Below are 17,730 nucleotides of genomic sequence, written 5' to 3'. Positions count from 1 at the left end.
CCGACCGGTATGGGAGACTGGGAGAGAAGGGGAGTTTGCTTGGAACAAACAGAAATATATGAATTAGTTGCATTGGTGGTCCATTCAATCCTGCCCCACCATTCACAAAGACCACGGCTGATCTGATGGTGATTCTCTCATTCCATTTCACAGAGACTCCACTCTCTGCAGCCTCTGCTCCGTTTGTTGGTCATATTGCATACTCAGATGCTGCAACAACCCTCACCATGACTCATCCGGAAGGATGGGTCTAACAGGATGAGTCAGGATTTGAAGGGTCCAATCACAAGAATGAAAACACAAAATAAAGGTATTGTCAGGTGTTTAGTTCTCTCACATTCTCAATCCAACTCACATAACCAGCTCATCCATTACATATTCAGGATGGAGCACAGTGTAGATGCGGCTAGTGTACAGCTGTATGCAACACAGCAATGTCCAGAGTGAAACTCTGTGCAGCCCACACCAATGCTTGATCTATAATCCTGGACTAAATGTCCAGCTTGGGGAGCTGTGCAGTCCGCACTGGTTCATTCATATATAAACCCAGGCTATTGCATTGTTCGGTAACACTGTATTAGATCACAGCTCAGTGTGGGGAAAAATGTAATCAATGCTGGAAGTGACAGGATGTGCAGTTCCCATCCATTTACAGCTCCATATATCCACTGTATCTTGACAAGGGATGCTGCGAATGTGAAAAATCACTGCGAGGAAGAGATGTAAATGGACACAATTTAAACACCAATAGTTCTGTTAAAGGCGCATATCACTCTAGTATTTAATGATGAAATAACTGAGGTTTTCTGAACGGGACAAAGAAGTAAGAGCGGAATGGTGATATTATAGTGGTTGCAGTATAAGCCTCTAAATAATCATGGGAATTAGAGAAATAAATATGCAGCAAAACTGGCTGGACTTGCAGGAGCAATAGGGTTGTCATAATCGCTGATTTTAATTTTCCTAACATAGACTGGGACTTCCAGATGGTTAAGAACTTAGATAGAACGTAATTCGTTAAGTTGTGTTCAGGAAGTTTTCCACAAGCAATATATAGAGGGTCCTACTGGGGAAGGGACAAACTCGACCTACTTTTGGGAAATAGGGTAGGATACATGACGGAGGTAAAGTGGGGGAGAATTTTGGGAAAAGTGACTAGAGCTGTATTAATTTTAAAATAGTTATGGCATGGACAAAATTGGTCCACGGATTCAAGTTCTAAGTTGGGGCAATGTGTATTTTGTTGAAATTAGACAGGGAATTGCAGGGGATGATTGGAGTAGTTTGTTACCAGGGAAAAGGATCCCCGACAAGGGAGCGGACTTCAATAGTGAGATAGCTCGAGTTCAAGGTCTACATATTTCTGTGAGGATGAAGGGAAAGTGAGGCTGGAAGAGAGGACCCTGGATGACAAAAGATATTTAGTCTCTGACCAGCTAAAAAAAGGAGGCGTACAGGCAGCTGGGATCAAGGGAATCCCTGGATGTACACAGGGGATACAGGAGTTTAGTGAAGAAGGAAATCAGCAAGGCGAAAAATGGGTATGAGATAGCCTTGGCTGAGCAGATTGGTGTGAATCCAAATTCAGTACAGTTACGACAAAAAAACAACTAGAGAGAGAATAGGACGTCTTAAAATAAAAAAAATAGGCACGCATGTGTAAAACCTCAAGAGAAGGGTGAGGACCTCAATTTCCCCTCTGTGTTTATCATGAAGAAAGGCATGAAGACCTCTGACCTTTGGGAGGTTAATTGTCATATCTTGGTACAGTCCATATCACTAATGGTACTAATGGACATATTCGAATGCTTAAAGTCAGATAAACCTCTTGGTCCTGACCAGACATATGTAAGAGGTGAGAGAAGACCGTTCAGGGGCCAAGGACCCGGAAGACTGCGCGTTAACAAATGTGCCCTTATTCAAGAAGTGTTGCAAAGAAAAGCCTGGGAAATAGAGACCCGTAAACTTCACACCTGTTTTCGGTAAACCACTTGAGAAGGTTCTGAGTGATAAGATGCATGCATTTGGAAAAACAGAGGTTGACTTGGAGCAGTCAGCATAGCTTTGTGCGTGGCAGATCATGCCTTAAAAAATTTGTTAGATTTTTTGAGGAAGTGACCAGAAAGGTTGACAAGGGCAGGGTGGTGGACATATTCTATGTGGATTTCAGTAAGGCCTTTGATAATGTTCCACATGGTAGGCCGCTCTGGAAGGTTAGATCGCATGGACTCCAATGTAAACTGGCAAATTGGCGACACAATTGGTTTGACGGTTTGAAGCAAATGGCTATGGTGGAGGTATGCTTGTCGGACTGGAGGCCTTTGACTAGTGAAGTGCCTCAGTGCCTGTTTGTTATCTATATCAATGATTTGGACCAGAGTGCACAACGCAAGGTTAGTACATTTGCAGATGACTCTAAATTAGGAGACATCATTTACTGTGAGGAACATTATCAGAAATTGCAGCAGTACCTTGATAAGCTAAGTGAGTGGGCTGAGAAATAGCAAATGGCGTTTAATAAAGATAAGTGTGACGTCTTGCATTTTGGAAAGTCAAATACAGGTAGGAGTTTAATGATGAATGACAGGCTCTTAAGGAGTGTAATGGAACAAAATGATATTGGAGATCAGGTGCACGGTTATCTGAAATTTGAGTCGCAGATATACAGGACAGTGAAAAAGGCTGCTGGCACACTGGCCTACATCAGGGCATTGAGTATAGAAGTTGGGACATTATGTGGCAGTTGTACAGGATGTTGGTAAGGCTGCAGTTGGTGTATTGTGTTCAGTTTTGTTCACCTTGCTCTAGAAACGATATCATTGAACAAGAAAGAATGTAGAAGAAATTTACAAAGATGTTTCCTGGGTTAAAGGCACTAAGTTATAGGCAGAGGTTGGACAGGTTAGAACTTATTTCCTTACAGCTTAGGAAACTGAGGGGGTTTTTATAGAAGTGTAACACTTATAAAATCATGAGAGGGGTGTATAGGGTGAATACTTCAATTTTTTCCCAAGGTTAGGGAGTCGAGTACTAGAGGACACCCATGAATGTTTGGAAAGGAAACAATATATAAAAAGGAACCTGAGGGGCAACAATTGTACACAGAGAGTGGTACGCATATGGACTGAGCTGCCAGTGGAAGTAGTTGAGGTGGGTACAATAACAACATTGAAAAGGCATTTGGACAAATACACAGATAGGAAAGGATGAGATGGATACAGAAGAAGGGCAGCGAATTGGGGTGAGTGTGGATGGGCATTTTGGTTGGCGTGGACCAGCTGGGACAAATGGTCAGTCATACTGGCGGTCTCGTGCAGTATGACTGTAAATGAGTGTGTTTTGGAGTGGAGTCGGCGGAGGGGGGAGGTAGACTGAGAAAAAATGTCATAGAAGGATATGTTCACTGGTTTCAGAATGCTGAAATCAAGACATTTTGATAGTATCATTAAACACGGGTCAATATTATGAAGAATTATGAGTGAATGGGATATTGCTGTGAGTTCAGGCGATAGAGAGTTTTGGATGAGCATTTATTCTGCAGCTTTGTAACTGGGATTGAGGACAGCAGAGTCTTCGCCTCACTGGGCTGAATCTAACAAAAAACTGTCTCAGAGACAATTTCATTGAGTGTGACAGCGTGGTTGTATGCACGAGGCCGACCTAGTTTCCTGGTGCCATTTTACAAAATTCATCTCATTGACTACCCATCCCACTCCATAGTGTCCCTTTCATACAATGCCAGCCCGATTCTCCCACCCATCATGACTGGAGGTACTCACAGTCGCCTGGATGTCCCTGGATATTCTGTGATTCCTGGCAATGATGCCCTCTCTAAAAGGCAAATTGTCACACGGTTGAACTTTCTCAGATTGGAGCTGTCCTGCACAGTTTACTCGAGCATGGCAGCTAAGGGGAAATTACACCACGGTTTGTCGACAGCAGCACGGAGGTCCTGGTGAATGGGCTAGTACAGAGGGGGACTATTATCTTCCCAGAGGGATCACACCACCAGACCCACTGAGCCTGGTCTCAGCTCCCCACCCAGCTCAGTGCAGTATCTTCGGTCTGAAGAAATGCCCAGCAATACAGGACAAGCGTCAATAACCTTGCCCCCTTTGTCAGGATAAGGGTCACCGTATTCTCTCTGCTCCCTCACACTCACTGCATATCTGTTATATCACCTTCCCCCGAACAAGGCTCATGCTCCACCACTCTCACTATGCATGCATCATCATCCCTCTCTTTCTCTCTTGCATTTCTCCTGCCCCCCACACAGTTATAGAATATTCTGGAGAATGCCAATTATGGAATGTTCCAGATAATGTCCCAACTTGTTCCCAATTTCAGGAAAACGGCTGTGCCCCAGTGTGTAACATGTAAGAGGATGGAGTAGAGATGTATGTTTTACAAATCACACACAATTAAAATCCATCATGAGGCCATTCAGTAATTCATTACGTTCGGTGATGATCTGATGGTTTTCTCAGCTCCATGTCACAGGAGCCTTCATTCATTCAACCACCAGCTTCCTGTTACCGAGCAGACAATTCTCAGGCATTTTTTTACCACGGGTTTCTTCCTGCATGCATTCAGAAGGCATTTCGCATGGGAACAGAATCTCCGAACAATATATTTCATCTTCTTGATAAATTCATGCAACAGTCAGCATGCTTTCCACAGGCCAATCAAAAACATGCACTTATTTTCTGGTTATCGATATCTAATCACAATTAGTCATTATGGTTATTTCACTTGTCTCACCTTATTGTATTCAGCCAAAGACACCTTCCAAACACTTGTCTCAATATAAAATACAATTTCTAGCAGAGAACGTTTTTATCCTCAGTCGTTGTCATGACCGTTATATCAAACATACATTTTTCCTTGTCATGAAAGTTTATCTTGTCCCTTGTCTGTGACTATTCTGTGTGCAACAGTTCCACAGTCTCCCACTCAATTGGCTGGATGGTTGCTTTGTGATGCAGAGGGAGGACACCAGCGCAGGTTCAATTCCTCACACTGACAGAGGTTACCATGAAGGGGATGATCTCTCAACCTCACCCCATCACCCATGTGGTGACCGTCAGCGTAAACCAGCATGAGTAGACTCTCTAATGAGAGTTCTTTGGGACTCTATTCTATCAATGTTAGCATTTTATTTTTCTTTTAACAAATGTTTTATTGAAGAAGAATCTTTTATTATTATATTAAAACAATAACAAAACAACTCAAATAACTGAAAAAAATACACTGTTGTGCATGTACATGCAAAACAAGTTAAAGTCTCTAAACGGACAGAAGAAAAAAAAACAATAAATAATAAATAAATAATACGGCTCAGCATAACAAAGTGATAGCTCTCGTTCTTCAAGAGCATTAACTGATACACATTCATATGTTCATAATTCTTCAATTTGATTCATTAGACAATATCATCATGACTATATAAATGCCCTTTTTAAAGTGGCAGGTAAGCCTGTATCGCGGTAATCCAAAAAGGGTTGCCATATCTTATATAAATTTTGGTACACCATATACTGGTGAGAAAGTCCAAAGGGATATTTTCCATGACGAGTTTACAACTACCTAACAGACCCAGGGGGTTTTCAGACATTCAACACAACAGAATATTTTTCCTAGCACAGGAAGTATGGGGGAGATACTAAACGAGTATTTTGTATCAGTATTTACTGTTGAAAAGATATGGAAGATGTAAAATGTAGGGAAATAAATGGTGACACCTTTGCAAACTGTCCATATTACAGAGGGGAAATTGTTGGATGTCTTGAAACGGGTCCCCAGGACATGATCAGATGTACCCTAGAACTCTGTGGGAAGCTCGAGAAGTGATTGCTGGGACTCTTGCTGAGATATTTGTAATATGGATAGTCACAGGTGAGGTACTGGAAGACTGGACGTTGGGTAACTTGGCGCCACTGTTTAAGAAGGGCGGTTAAGACAAGCCAGGGAACTATAGAGCAGTGAGCCTGGCATTGGTGGTGGGCAACTTGTTGGAGGGAATCCTGAACGACAGGGTGTGCATGTATTTGGTAAGGCAAGGACTGATTAGAGATAGTCAACATGGCTTTGTGCGTGAGAAATCATGTTTTGAGGAAGTAACAAAGAGGAATGATGAGGGCAGTGGGGCAGATGTGATCTATATGGACTTCAGTGAGGGTTTTGATGAGGTTCTCCATGGAGACTGATTAGCAAGCTCAGATCTCATGGAATACAGGAAGAACTAGCCATTTGGATACAGAACTGGCTCAAAGGTAGACGACAGAGGATGGTGATGGACGGTTGTTTTTCATATCGGAGACCGGTGACCAGTGCAGTGCCAGAATGATCGGTGTTGGATTCACTACTTTTTGTCATTGACATAAATGATTTAGATGCGAGCATAAGAGGTGCAGTTAGTAAGTTTGGAGGTGACACCAAAATTGGAGGTGTAGTGGGCAGAGAAGAAGGTCATCTCAGATTACAACGGAATCTTGACCAAATGGCCAAATGGGCTGAGAAGTGGCAGATGGAGTTTAATTCAGATAAATGTGAGGTGCTGCACTTTTGGAAAGCAAGGTTTAGCAGGACTTATACACTTAATGGTAAGGTTCCAGGTAGCATTGCTGAACAAAGAGACCTTGAAGTGTAGGTTCATAATTCCTTGAAAGTGGAGTCGCAGGTAGATAGGATAGTGAAGAAAACATTTGGTATGCTTTCCTTTATTGGTCAGAGTATAGATTACAGGAGTTGAAAGATCATGTTGCGGCTGTACAGAACATTGATTAGGCCACTGTTCAAATATTGCTTGTAATTCTCGTCTCCTTCCTATCGGATAGATGTTGTGAAACTTGAAACGGTTCAGGAAAGACTTACAAGGATGTCGCCAGTGTTGGAGAATTTGAGCTATAGAAAGAGGCTGAACAGGTTGGGGCTGTTTTCCCTGGAGCGTCGGAAGTGGAGGGGTGACCTTATAAAGGTTTGCAAAATTATGAGTGGCATGGATAGGGTAAATAGGTACCTGGGGTCGGGGAGTACAGAACGAGAGGGCATAGTTTTAGGGTGAGAGGATAAAGATATAAAAGAGACCTACGGGGCAACTATTTCACACAGAGGGTGGTGCGTATGTGGAATGAGTTGCCAGGTGTAGTGGGGGAGGCTGATTCAGGTGCAATATTTTAGAGGAATTTGGATGGGTAAATGAATAGGAAGGGTTTGGAGGAATATGGGCTGGGTGCTGGCAGGTGGGACTAGATTGGTTTGGGATATGTGCATCTGCGTAATATACTTTGAGAAACCGGGTTCATCTCCAATTCGGTCCCTAAGACCAACTCTACCACACCTAACACAGTGCTCCAATATCTACGAAGCCTGCAGCAGGACCACATGCAACGAGTAAGAGTGTCTGTAGTCATTCTGCATTTAGGACATGCTGAATATAATCCCACTTTGAACTTTGAGAGAAAATCTGGTGTCAGATAGACTCTATGAAGAATTTTCAACTGCACGGAATGGGCCGTATTACAGATCAAAATCCTTTGAGCATTCTCAGAAATATTCTCCCATGTCTCTGAAGAGAGCTAAACCCCCAACTCTCTCGCACAGACGTCACGAAGCTGCACAGTCTTGTCTGAGGGGACACTATCCAACTAATGATAAAGGGTACTGACAGAGAGGGTATTCTGAACAGGAAGAACCCACTTCTCTCTATCGGATCTATAAGTGTCGGTTAAAAGTAGTTTTTTAATCAAATCTCTCGTGTGAAAAAAAAAAACAGAAGCCTCTACTCGGCAGCCCATACTTACGGGTTATTTGATCAAATGATATCATTGTTTTTCCCTCAAGTAGCACGTGGTGGCTCAGTGGTTTGCACTGCTGACTCACAGCAACAGGGTTTGGTTCCAGCATTGTGTGACTGGCTGTGTGGAGTTTGTATATTGTCAACTGTGTCTGCATAGGTTTTCTCCCACAGTCACATTGACGTGCAGGTTCGATGAATTTGCCATTGCTAAATTGCTCATAGTGTTGCAGGATCTGTAAGTTGGGTCATTAATCAGGGTAAATATAGCATGGTAGGGGAATGGCTCTGGGTGGCTTACTCTTCAGAGGATCTAAGTGGACTTGTGGGGCCCAAGGACTGGTTTCCACACTGTAGGGATTCTACTAATTCTAAATCACCCAAGCAAGATACCCACCTCGCTGCCCACAGTTTAAACCTGGAATCCCATATCCACGGTTGACAACACGGTATACCAATTATAAGGGTAAGAAACATGATTTTGGCTATATTGTCCTCAATGTGACGCATTGTCCTTCATTCTTTAACAGTATTGATCATCATTAGGTTATAACAATACTCCATAAACGTTGTCATTTTGTCTAAGAACAACAGAATAATAAGGGTTCACTTTGTCTGGGAGAGTTCAATGTCTAGCCATATTGATGCCGAGATCTCTGCGGCCCAGGCACTCAAACATGATGAGAAAAAACTTAATTGATTGCTTTTAATCGGGGAAATCAACTCCCCACAATCTGTGGGCCAGTTGCAATTTTGTTAGCTCGATAAAGAATCGCTTATGGTGCCAAATAAAAGAGCTGAACCAGCCATTCTTTCCCTAAAAAGCATCTTAGATTAATTACTTACAGTGTGGAAACAGGCCCTTTGGTCCAACAATTGCACACCGACTCGCCGAAGCGCAATTCAGACAGATCCATTCCCCTACATTTACCCCGTCACCCAACACTATGGGCAATTTAGCATGACCAATTCACCTGACCTGCACATTTTTGGACTGTGGGAGGAAACCCATGCAGACACGAGGAAAATGTGCAAACTCCACGCAGTCAGTCACCTGAGCCGGGAAGTGAATTCGGGTCATTGGCGCTGTGAGGCAGCAGTGCTAACCACTGTGCCACCGTGCCGCTACATGCGTCATTTGTTTGGGAAATATAAAAGAAAGCATTCATACGGGGTATAGGAAATGAGGAAGGACGTTTATTTTAATATCAGCTATCCAACCTAGCCAGGATATTGGAAATGCCTCCCATCTTTGAAGATCTTGTTTAATTTTGTCAAACAAATGGACATAGTTCATGTTAAACAAATGATCAAAGACAGATGCAATGAATATACTGAAATAGGGAAACCACCGCCGTGACCATTTAAAAAGAAACCAGGATTTGCCTTCAGTATCAGGTATTTCCCTAAGACCTCCCATAGGCATGGCCTCCAACTTTGTAAAATTAATCTTATCGCCGGAAAGGCAACAAGTGAATTAATGCATTGCATCACGTGAACTACCGAAATTGTGGGATTTGACAAAAACATAAGACGCTCATCTGCACACAATGAAATCTTACGTGATTTTTATCCCACTTCTGAGGCAGATATGTTGGCATCCCTACGGATGGTCTCCGCCAATGGCTCAATCACCACCGTAAACAACAATGGCAAAAGGTGTCAACCTTTGCGGCTGTCTGGAGAAATATTAATATTACTGGTTGGCCACACCATTAGTGAGAACCGCAGCCAGAGGATCGCGGTAAAGGACTCTCACCCACTTGATAAAACTTTGCAAAGACCAAACCATTCTAATGTACAGAAGAGATCCGGCCACTCAACCCAATCAAATGCCTTCTCTCATCTAAAGAGATCAATAATCCCTGGACAGATTGTTGTTGACACTCTTGGATCATATTGAGCAAACTCTTCACATTGTATGAAGATCTGCGGCCCTTTATAAAGTCTGTTTGGTCCTCTTTGGCAACGGAAGGCAGCAAAGCTTCCAGCCTGAATGCACGGGTCTCAGATAGGATTTTGTAACCAACATTTTAAAGTGAGATTGGTGTGTAAGAAACACAATCCTCCAGGGTCTTCCTTTCTTCAGCATCAGAGAGATATGAGCCTCTCGTAAGGATGGAGGGAGGGGTTCGTGACTGTATGAGTGACGGAACGTGTTAAACATCAGCCCTGACAATAGGTTTATAAATTATTTATAAATTTAACTAGGAAATCCGTCAGGAACGTGCGCCTTTACATTCTGAAACTGCTTCACACCCTCCTGCACTGACAATGGTGCATTAAGGCACAACACCTATTCAGGGGTTACTCCTGGAAGACCCAGTTTCTTGAAAAATGAGTCCATCGTAATCAATCTATCCTCAAAATGTTCTGTCTGAAATAATTTGGAGAAAAATCTCAGACAGGAGACATTAATCTTTTTGGAATTGAAGGTAATGATCCCAGTACCTTCCCTAATTCAGGTAATGGCTTGAGAAGAGCGCTCGTTTTCCTGCCAGGATAGGCTAAATACTTGCCTGGCTTATCATCATGTTCAAATAACCTTTGTTTTGCAAAAGTAAGTTCCTTCTTGGCTATCTCTTTGGGTGTGGAATTCACTGTAGACTAAAGCATTTTGATCCTCTGCAGCTTAGCCACTGAGGGTCTATCACATTATGCCCTCTCGGCCGCCCTCAGCTGTGCTGCAAACCAACGTTCCTGCTTCCCCTTCTGCTGCATCCTAAGGCATAAGCTTTAGCAATTTCCCATAGAATGGATGGGTTACTGGTTGAATGTGAATTAATGGCTAAGAAAGATCTGAATTCATTGCAGAAATACTCAATGAACTAACTAGACTTATGAATAAAGGGATAGATTCTCAAATCTGTTATATTGCCCTTAATCTTAATCAATAGGTATACTGCTTCATGGTAATATTCCAAATTGTGCAGGATGCCACCAAAACTATGATTGTTGCAGGATGGGGAAGATATCAACCCTCGTGCGGTATTTCTGCATGTTAAAGAAGAAAATTAAATGCCTACTTGTAAGGTAGATCTGCCTACAGACATCCACCAGCTCTAAATCTGCAGACAAATCCACTAATTGCTTACATTATAACGAGGGTACTGGGGGACCTTTGGACATTCTGTCCACTGTGGGGTACGTGAGACAATTGAAATCGTCTACAATAATGTGCCACGAGGCAAGATAACTTAATTTGGAAACTGCATCTAACATGGTTTCCGAAGGATGCGACAGGATGCAATAAACATTCAAAATACTGTATTCTTTCCCATAGTTCAAGGATTTCGGGATATGATCTTCCTTTGAGTGTCAAATATAATCTAGTAATTTACCTGGAAGTTTCTTCCTATCCAGTATGGCTTCTCCCCTACTCCTACTATTAAAAAACAAGAAATAAATCCGATCAAACCCGCCCTGCTGTAATTTCAAATGTTCCTTGTCATCAAGGTGCATCTCCTGCAATAGGACAACATCCACCCTCTCCTTTCTAAGACGAGAAAGTACATTTTTCCTCTTGACTGGACGACGGCTCCGCTTATTGTTCCAGGTACACCATTTAAGTACATCATTCTCCATCACACACTGTAGCAACATTTGAACTCTAGAGAGGAAGAACTCGAATTACACATCACTGATCATGAATGAAAAACAACTCATACAGCTTAAAAACAACACAAACAAAGATTACGACAACTAACAAGCTCTCAAAACGTTCCAAAACTAAACTAAAAAAACACAAAAAATGAAACAAAATCCAAAGTGCCAATGACACTCGATAGGGAATTTACCCCACACCCGCCCAGTGGGGACGGTTCCATATCACAAAACTTTATCTTCTGCATACTACCAATATGACATCCGGGGCAATGAACAACAAAAATCGGCCTTCAACTGCCCTTTCGTCTGTATTTAGTCATCACAACTATCTTTGTAACCCATTTTAGCTTGAGTCACACCCCAGACACAAGCAAGGAAAGAAAAAAATACTAATACCAATGAAGAAGTTAAAAGTGAATACTCTACCCATCCCCGACTACAGTTTAACACTGGTTAATACCAGAAAGAACATATTACTGGGGCCCTCTTGAATTAAAGCAATCGGAAGATTGTGTTCTGGAAGATTCCATCAATCTTTGTTTATCTCCATAACTATGTAACCACACAAGGACAGGGCGAAGGCGTTGGTCTGAGTTTGACCTGCGCACCATAACCTGACGAATTGTCTCAGTCTTCACCTGTCCCTTTTCAGTTTTGAAGTGAAGGAATCACGGCAGCCAATTCTCAATAAACTCACTGGCTGCCCACCTTCCGTCCGGTCCAGCAAACCGAAGATGTGAACATCCTCATCCTACCCCTGTTCTCGACGTCGTCGTCATGTTCAGTTCAGGTATGGACCTGGTTTTCAAAGGCAAGTCTCCTCTCCTGAGAGGAATTGATTACGGTCTCTGTCACTGCAGTTCGGCGGTTGACATCGTCTGTTCTGTTTCCAAGGCTGTCAAGTTGCTGCTCATGTTTTTGGAGCACGGCTGAGAGTGGCTGTAGCCACGGCTGAACTGTTCTTCAATCATGGCTTCAATCATTTCACATAACTTGGTGAACTCAGTGACCAAGGCCTGGTGAGTAACTGGGTCCATGGAACGAGCAGAGTGGGTTGCAGCTACAGCCTCAGACATGTTCGATGCTTCTGACGGGTGCACCACTTGTTGGGACTTAATCGATCCTTTCCCATGTTTTGTCATTTCGACTTGACAAAACGGGATTAGTAAAGATTCTGTTGCTCTTTTAGTGTTGAATTTTACGTAAATGGCTGGGATGGGATGAGTTAGAGAACCGCTTTTCCAGTGCTGTGATGCAGAGCCCAGTAAAACAGACCTTTTGGATCGCCGCCATCTTGTATTCCCCCTTAACATTTTATCGATATTATCATTTCATTTTGCATTATATTCCTGGATGTTCTGGACCCGTGTAAGTTGATACAAATTGCTGCAAATTGCTGCCCATTCCTCGAAAATCCTTGACTCTGTTGTTATTCATGAACCTTCTGTCGGTACTTCAAAAATATTAAATATCTCTGCCTCCAGTGCTCTGTGGGGATGACAATTCCAAACACTCACAGCACTTTGAGAAAACGAATATAAACCTTAGGATCTGAGTGTGAGATTAATTTTTTTGTGTGTGTCTCCTTATCTGAGAAAGGATATAATTACATTGAAAGCACTTCAGCGATGTTTCAGTTCACGTGTTCCTGGGGTGAATGGCTTATATTATGAAGGTTTTAACAGGTTACTCGTGGAATGAGAATGAAACATACAAGACGTTGAGGAGAGTGGATCAGGTACATACCCACTGGGTGTTTGTAGTCCAAATTTGTTGTCATTGTCATAGAACCTCTACAGTGTGGAGGCAGGATATTCCATCCATTAAGCCCGCACTGATCCACCAAACAGCATCCCACCTGGACGTGCCCCCTACCTTATCCATGTAACCCTGCATTTCCCATAACTAACCCACCTAACATAGGCATCCCTGGGTAATCCACTTTAAACTGCAGGTATTTGGAATGTGGCAGGAAACTGGAACACTGAAAGGAAATACACACAAGCATAGGGAGAGTGTTTAAACTCCACATGGAGGGTCGACTGAGATTGGAATTGATCCCAGCTCCTTGGTGATGTGAGGCAGCAGTGCTACCAACAGATCCACTATATTCCTCCGTTCGTTCTGTTAGTAACTTGTGGCTGACTAAAGAAATCTGCTTGACTTGTTCTTACCACTGAACCTGACCCAGTCTGAGACCTTTATCATCGGCCATATCACGAACCTGGTTACATTTAAAATTTGTTGTGAGCTGTCGAGGAGTGGACTAGAAAAGGAAAAAGTGACACCCTCCATCATCAGTCACAACTGGAGTGAGAAGAAATTCACAAAGTGAGAATATTCAAGTGGGAATCCTCTTTCCCAGAAGTTTGGGGTGGCAAAAATCTTTGTATTATATCGAGGCTGGCTTCGGCTGATTTTCCATAGACAGGTGAATCAGGGATAATGGCGCATGGAGAGAAAAGTGCAGCTGGGACCACAAAAGGATGAGCCATGACCTCATTTACAAGTGCAGTCGTGTCAAAGGGCCGACTGGACCCCTCGTGTCCATCAGTGCTATGTTCTGATGTTCCAATCAGCCCTTCGCATCTGCGACACAGGGGTAGGTCGAGGCCACTCCGATGGTTATGTGTATTTTGGAAATGTACTTGGAAAATCCAGGCTGGGCCAGGAAGTGACCCTCACCCCCAATCCCTGTTTCCAGACTTCCCCTCTCTGTGACTTCTGCTCCAGATATAAGTCATGTCCCAGATCCAGATTCGCTGTAAATACAGCCCCCATAACTCATCCAGGGTTAACTCAAACAAATTCACTGCTCATCAGAATGTAGCATTACACAACACAACTTCCAGGAAAATAGCCGGTTATTTTCCAAAAGCATAACATGTTAAATTAATAAATAGGAACAAGAGTAGGCTATTCGGCCCTCAAGACTGCCTTGTCATTTAATACGAAAATGACTGATCTACTCCAGGTCTAACTCCACTTTCTTGCCAACTCCTTGTATCCCTCCACACATCTCTGTGTCAGGGAATTCCAGACATTCACTACCTTCTGGGAGAAGACATCACTTTGCATCTCAGACAGAAATCGATATTACATATTCTCGAGTTCGAAACTCCACCCAGGAATGGTAACAACTTCTCAACATCTACTGCATCAACCGCTCTCTGTGTCTTGTATTTTTCAGCAGTACCACTCATTCATTTAAACCCCAATGAATAATCGCCTCGCCATTTTAGAGATTCTCAAGAACACAAACCTTCCATCCCAGGAACCGTCTTTTGAACCAACCTAGTTACTTGATGCAGCAGCATGCCGACTTCCTGTTTCATACACCTGAAGACTCCAATTCCTTTTTACTGCTCCTTTTATGGAAGTCCTCTCCATTAAATAACAGCCTGTCTTTTGGTTCTCAGTGTCATCCACAAACTCAGATATATTTTGCACTCAGCTCCCTCCTTCAGACTATCTGTATAGATTGTAAATAACTGACGCCATCGGACTGATAGCTGTGGTCCTCCAGCAGATACACCTTTATCACGAAGATTCATTAATCCTGACTCTCCGATTTCTATGTGCTCACCAATCATCATTCCATGTTAATACATTATCCATCATCCTACGAGCTTCTGTCTTGTTTAAGAACTTTTATTTTCTAATACCTTGTGGAAAATCTCTGGAAAGCCTCGTGTATACCAGACCCCCTTCATCAAATCCGCTTGTTACGTTCTCAGGCATTTCCAGAAATACTTTGCATGATTTTACAGGGCAAAGTATAATTTCTCTTTCATAAAACCACTCGGACCCTGCGTGAAGCTTTTCTAAATGTCCATGCTGGCCAAGGTTTCCAAATTAAGCTCGTCCCACCTGCTTTTATTTGGCCCACACGCCTCTAACTGATTCCCATTCATATGTTTGTCCAAATGAGTTTTAAATGTTGTACCTTTACTGGCATCTACCACTCTTGCTCTGACAGCTCATTCCATACCCAACCACACTTTGTGTAAAAAAGTTGCCCCTTCGTTCCTTTTAAATCTTTCATCTTTAAACCTATGCCTTCTATGGCTGAAATCCCCATGCCTTTGGAAAGATCATGGGTATTCACCCTATCCATATCTCTCATGATTTTAGAAACTTTAACAATGTCACCAGCCAAACTTCTACACTCCGTCTGATACCAATTTCAAGAACAAGCATTCAAAGATATGCACTGCAAATTTAAACAATACTAAACATGACAGGTAAACAATACTCAGCTCAAACTTCATATGGCGATTTGTTTTTCTCCCTATTACAGTACTAAGGCAGCATGAAATTGTTACTAGTGCCAATAAAAAGTCAAGCACCTGGATTCCTTTGTCTAAAGGGGGCGATGACCTCGACAGTGAAAACGTATCTATGGCCAGTTCTATATAATGCCACATAGTCAACATTCTTCCTCCTGGCCTTTCTATGACCTTGTCTGGTTGTGTCTTCTTTATCTTGCACTCAATAGAGAAAACCCCGTTCCCCCATTCACACCTTAATTTAAACACATTTTACATCATCCACTCGTTCACCAGTGCTAAATGCCCGTTTATCTTTGCCACGCCTTCTTTTCGCTGTCGCCCATCCCCCATCTCTGGCAAAGGATTAAAAATACCAGATTCCAATCATTTTCAGTTCTGAAGAAGTGTAACACGAAACTTGAAATGCTAATGCTTTTTCTCTGCCTCTGCAGATGCTGACAGATCTGCTGAGTTTCTCCAGAAATGAATAGGCACAGAACAAAATTTCACTAAAACAAATAACTATGGATACTGGAAATAAAAATATAAAAATTGCTGGAGAAACTCTGAGCTTTGTAAATGGTCACTGGACCTGAAAGTTTAACTCTGCATTCACTCTAGAAGATGCTGCAACATTTTCAGTGATTTCTTCAGCAATTTCTGTTCTTGGACAATTTCCAAAGAAGGAGGTCAAAGATGCTCAAACATGCTGTCCAACATGGAGCGCCGTACACTGGGGACTGAACAATAACGCATGGTGCACAAGTTCCTTGACTGTGAAACTGCAACGGACTGGCATCACTGACACTGCAGAGCTTTTAATCATGGTCAGGGAGAAAAACAGAGGGAAACACATTCACTTCAAATACCGAAGTTGACATTGTGGAAAAGAAACGATTTGGATAATTACCTTAAATGGATTGAGTTAAAGAAACAAATTGGAGGTGAGACACCAGGGACATGCCTTTAGCAGAATGAGAATAAGAAAATGGAAGTGTTACTGCATCAGAAAACAGGTTAGATCACTGAATACAGGGCTGATGCCAAGATCGGAATCACGTGCAACTAAACCTGTTGACATCCCGTTAAAGCGACCACAGTTGACTGGTTACTTTCCAAACAGCAGAATTAACTTCTGATGGAGAGGGAGTAATGATCCCAAGACTAACAGATCGGACCTAAGCTCTCTCGTCCTGCTAAATCCAAGCATAAATGTCAATGGACTATTAAACAATTTAGTGGAGGAGAGGACTCCGCAAATATCCTCATCCTAAATATCGGAACAACTCTGTACATCAGTCAAAAAACGTCAAGGTGTCTGCACTATCCTCAGACAGACGTGTTGAGTGGATGATCCAACTCACACTCATCATGATTCCCACAGACTCGCAGATGCCAGTCTTCAAACAACTCGATTTGATGTACGTGACATGAAATAACAGCTGGACACAGTAGATACGACAAAGGCAATGGGCCCTGACCCCATTCCTGCAATAGGACTGAAGACTTCTGCTGCACAACAAGCCGTGTCCCTGGGGAAGCTGTTTCATTCCAGCTACAACTCTGACATTTTCCTGGCAATGTGGAAAATTACTCAGCTATGTTCAGTCCCCGAAGAGGAGAATAATTACAATCTCACTAATTACCACCTCGACGTCCCATCACGACAGTCACCAATTTACAGATTGGCCAAGGAGCTACACCAAAGACCAAGAAACTTAGTATAAGGCTCACTCCACTCCATCCATTCCAACCAAGAATTTCTGAGGACCATTAAAGACAGTAAGATAGAAGGGGATGAAATAATGGTCTCCTTTGATGTAACAACCCTGTTTACCTCAATCAACATTAACCTGGCCAAGGAAACAATGAATACACTATTAGAAGACCCAAAGACACAGACACCAAACACCACGAACTTCATCAACAAGGAGAATATCATCAAGCTAGTTGACCTATGCCTTACCACCCACTTGACCTTCAACAACAAAACTTACAGACAAACCAATGGAACACCCATGGAATTTCCGATATCAGGGTTCTTAGTAGAGGCAATAA

The sequence above is a fragment of the Chiloscyllium plagiosum genome, unplaced genomic scaffold (assembly GCF_037043375.1).
Source record: "Chiloscyllium plagiosum isolate Xiang-an unplaced genomic scaffold, Cpla_swu_hap1 HiC_scaffold_44, whole genome shotgun sequence".
Taxonomy (NCBI): Eukaryota; Metazoa; Chordata; class Chondrichthyes; order Orectolobiformes; family Hemiscylliidae; genus Chiloscyllium; species Chiloscyllium plagiosum.
This window is presented reverse-complemented; position numbering follows the sequence as displayed.